Genomic DNA, 5,395 nt, shown 5'->3' on the forward strand with positions numbered 1-5,395 from the left:
CGCTATTGTGCTTATGTACTTTGATAAATGGAAATCAATGTGCTCCCGCTAACACAAATAGGTGTTTACATTTGGGAGGAAAGGTCTCACAATCCAACGTTGTTTCCAAATGCATAGTTTGGTCTAGCATAGAGTATGGATCTAATCTATCCATGCATATTATCCTCTTTTATCATCCTCATGGTTTAATATACCTTTGGAATTTTGCTTAATATTTTAACAACCCATCTTTTGATACTTCTAAACCCATCTTATACACAGTTCGGGCAGTGCTTTAGACATTCGTAACCACATGGTTATGGTTACAGTACAACACGTTCTGTGCTGGCACCAGTGCTCCTCTAATTGCAGTATTTATGTAGCTGAGATCCTGAGTGCCACAGAAACCTCTATCTCTGTGTTGCTCGGGGTTAGGCCAGTGGAATGCTCCATCATGGTGATCAAGTCTCCGTTTCTGACAGTCAAAGAGCTGATGCTAAGAGGCCAGCTCATGGAAAAGCACATGCGCGAAAATATTCTCTCTGTGCGGGCGACTTACAAGATGCAACAATCACCAGACATTCCTCCTCCTGCGCTGTAGGGACATGCATTAATGAGAAGTGTCCCTGTCCACACGACTCTCCTGACAGCCCATCCCCAGTGGGAATTCTTGTCGCTGTCATTCAGGCATTGCTGAGAGCTATTAGCAACCCAATGAATGACTGACTAACTGAATGACTGACTGACTGACTAACTAACTGAATGGCTGGATATATCAATTAGGAAATAGCTGACATGTCTGTGATATTGTGTGGTTTCACTGTGCTTCCAATCCCTGTGCTTTTGATTCTTTGTGCGTCTTGGTTACTTTGGTTTTGGTTTGGAAGCCCTTTGAACCTTTTTCTTCTTCTTCAAAAGACAGTTGTGTGTGTGGTCATTTTAAGGAGGTCCTCTGACACAAATAAGATGGGCCTAATTGATATTTTGTCGACAAAGTACCGTATCTCATATCAGCAGAGTTGCTCTGTTGTTGTTTGCATAATATGCCGTTCAGTGTACATATGTACATATAAATAGAGATACAATGTGAGATCACCCATGGAAGGCTAAAAGGCTAAAATCCGATTGTGAAACCTATGTCTTGATTTATTATACCATAGAGGTGACTATAATGAAAACTGTGAAGGAGCAACTACTTGACTTGACCAGGAATACTCAATACTCAAACTACGTACCATGTCAAGTCAGACATCAATCAGAGAGAACTACACTGAAAGTCCTATAGTGTCTAGTTCACATACTACAGTAGGCCACCTACCTTCGACTAGAATCTGCTTTCTGCTACCATGGACCGTTAAGGGCTGAATACTGAACAGCATACATATTATTGTTGTGGGCACAGAGATCTTATTAAATTAACAGATTATATATGTACTTCTATGGTTAAGAGCGTCTGCTAAATGACTTAAATGTAAATGTAAATGTCCCTTCTCTTCTGCTGTACCTATCAAATAATAGAGAAAAAAAGTCAACTGTTGCCACCTAGAGGCAAACTGAAGAACTGTTAGACCTACTAGACAGCTCCAATCATCCTCTTATTATATCCAGCACGTCTGGTCTACCTGTTTTTTAAACTTAAACTGAGAGGTCACTTGGTGGTATGAACTTATTTCTTGTTATCGTTCATTTCAACTGTCATTTTGTCAAGAGGGGGATTGAACTGGCTTCCCACAAAGTAACTGTCACTGCTCGTCCAGTAAATCAGTTACATGACTTTGAATGAGAATGGTAATGAATAATCAGTTGATAAAAAAAACACATTATAAAAAGAATCACTGTTGTAATTCTGACAAGGGGAGAGTAAAGGTAGAGATGTAATTTGTTTAACGGCCGGCACGCGCCCAGCCACCTAGATAATGTATACAATATTCCCAATGAGTCATTCATTGTTTGAAGCTGGGTAGGCAAATCTCAGGCAAATAAAGTTTGTTTTTCACAAACATTATTTCCTCATTTGGTGTCAGCATTAAGATAATAATATACTCTTTTGCATGCATATCTGATGTAGAGGCGCTCGAGGTGTTCAAATCAACATCTGCTCATTGCCTTGTTGTTCAGTCCAAAGCAGTTCATTGGAAAATATAAAAACAAGTATGAGGGAAAAATGACACACCACACACACACACACACACACACACACACACACACACACACACACACACACACACACACACACACACACACACACACACACACACACACACACACACACACATACATACATACATACATACATACATACATACATACATACATACATACATACATACATACATACATACATACATACATACATACATACATACATACATACATACATACATACATACATACATACATACATACATACATATATTTTGGGGTTAGGCTAGGCTAGGCAAGTCAGTGTGTGTGTGTGTGTGTGTGTGTGTGTGTGTGTGTGTGTGTGTGTGTGTGTGTGTGTGTGTGTGTGTGTGTGTGTGTGTGTGTGTGTGTGTGTGTGTGTGTGTGTGTGTGTGTGTGTGTGTGTGTGTGTGTGTGTGTGTGTGTGTGTGTGTGTGTGTGTGTATGTATAACTGATACCATTATTTGCTCATGTAGTCCTTATTTGCATTAACACTGCAGAGCAATAAGGTATCAGTTATACTGCAATGCCTAGTTGAACCATGTTTTCACATCCCCGTAACAGCTATTGTGAGAATCCACTTTTTTTTCCATGCATCCACAGAAATCACATATATGGGGGCTCGTCTGAGATCAAATTCCGGCTGTAACAAAGACCAATCACAGGTTCTGGTAATTAATAACAGAATGCATTAAGTCACACCTACTGTACAACAGTATGATGTGTCTCTGAAAAGAAGGCCTTTTAAATAGTGTATCCCTGTTGAAAGGTGCGGCACCTAAAGGTGCCCTAATCCATTGGAAAAGAAACAGCATAACCTCAGTGAAAGAGGGATAGAAATAGACCATGTTGTCTGCTTTATGTTATGGTTGTGATACTTCTGATCAAGTATCCCATGCAAGCCTGTGGAGTTTCCTGAATATGTAGGCAAAACTCCAACTGTAACAAAGGACATAATGTGTGTCATACAGACCAGGCCTGGTTGACAGGTACTCAATAAACAGTCAAACTTGTTATAATTGTGCTCATATCAGGTCCATAACCTTGAATAGAATTATAAAAGAGAACAGGAAACCGAAAAGTAAATAAGGCAAAGACACTGACAGCCACCTGCGTTAAAATGTTTTGCTATATAACCTAAAATGAGTAAATATGAATATGTTTATCTCATGTGAAAGTGTTTCATACTATTAGCATTGTGGCGCTAGTAATTGAAGAAGCTGTCTACTTAGTTGTGATGGGGGGGTTAGGGTCTAATAGGGCAAGGGGGGCTTGATCGGGGTCTGTGTTGTTGCCAAACAAAGCCAGGGGTGTATTGGCGCGTAGACAATGGGCCCGGCCAGGGCTGAAAGGCCTTTTCTGCGGATCCCTGTTAGCTGTCTATTATCCCCAGTCTCCAGGGTGCTGGTAAATAGGGGGCATGTGTTAGGCAGACATTTATCATGTAATTACAGCTCTAGGATCAGCTTCTGATGGTGTGTGATGATTACTAATAATTACTGTGCATTTCACGCCTCCAAAAGACCCCAGATGGGGTCCCAGGGCGTCGATGCAAAGAGAGGAGGCGGGGAGGGGAGGGGGGATTATGTCCTCCCTCCACCTTTTAGGGGTTCTCATTAGCTAAATGAATTGAACCATATGTGTCCAGTGGCTAATTAACTGCATGAGAGGAATAAGTAAGTAGAAGAGAGAAAAAAAAGAGGGAGGAAAGGAGATCAAGCGAAGATGTCTTAGTTAAGCAATTTTGGGGGGTATCTGTACTTTACTTTACTAGTGTACTTTACCATTCATATTTTTGACTACTGTTACTTTTACTCCACTACATTCCTAAAGAAAATAATGTACATTTTATTCCATACATTTTCCCTGACATTTAAGCAGGATAGAAAACTGGTCCAATTCACACAATTATCAAGAGAAAATCCCTGGTCTGATCTGGTGGACTCACTAAACACAAATGCTTTGTTTATAAATAATGTCAGAGTGTCAGAGTGTTGGGATATGCCCTTGGCTATCTGTAAAAAAATGTAAAAAAATATTTAATTCTTTAGAGACTAAGATGTTTGTTTTGAGGGGGGGGGGGTAAGCTAACACATGGACTTCTTTTAAGATGGTCATACTATGGATCATTTAGCTATTTGATTTATAATTTTAGGATGCCTTTAGGTATCAGAAAACATTTTTTTTTCTTTTTTTGGATAAAATATAGATTTTGGCCTTTTAAAAGCCCACAGAAACGCATTGAATAAGACATTCATAAATGGCAAAAAGGAGAGACAAGATATAAATAATAAGAAACAAGATTTTGAAATGTCTGTCATAAATCTAGGAAATATAATAAAAACTCAGGAAATATATATTTATTTATACATACATATATTTATTTATACATATATATATTTATTTATACATATATATATTTATTTATACATATATATTTATTTATACATATATATTTATTTATACACATATATTTATTTATACACACATATATTTATTTATACACACATATATTTATTTATACACACATATATATATTTATTTATACACACATATATATATTTATTTATACACACATATATATATTTATTTATACACACATATATATATTTATTTATACACACATATATATATTTATTTATACACACATATATATATTTATTTATACACACATATATATATTTATTTATACACACATATATATTTATTTATACACACATATATATATTTATTTATACACACATATATATATTTATTTATACACACATATATATATATTTATTTATACACACACACACACACACACACACACACACACACACACACACACACACACACACACACACACACACACACACACACACACACACACACACACACACACACACACACACACACATACATACATACATACATACATACATACATACATACATACATACATACATACATACATACATACATACATACATACATACATACATATATATTTATACATATTAAACCCCTTTTTTGGGGTAAGCTCAAAACTACCTTCATACTTCCACTTGTTTTTTTAACCGGTACTGGTTACCTTCAGAACGTCCACTGACAGTTGTAGGGGTCGTATAGGAAAATGGATACCACCATCATGAGAGTCTCCCCTTTCTATAGAGTGGTCATAATAGTTTTGTACACTACAGACGTTTTCTCGAGATGACCGATTTTCGGGGTGTCTCATGGTCTGACAAACACCGCTCTAGCTCTGTCACC

Source organism: Oncorhynchus gorbuscha, linkage group LG08 (genome assembly GCF_021184085.1).
Source record: "Oncorhynchus gorbuscha isolate QuinsamMale2020 ecotype Even-year linkage group LG08, OgorEven_v1.0, whole genome shotgun sequence".
NCBI classification, from domain to species: domain Eukaryota; kingdom Metazoa; phylum Chordata; class Actinopteri; order Salmoniformes; family Salmonidae; genus Oncorhynchus; species Oncorhynchus gorbuscha.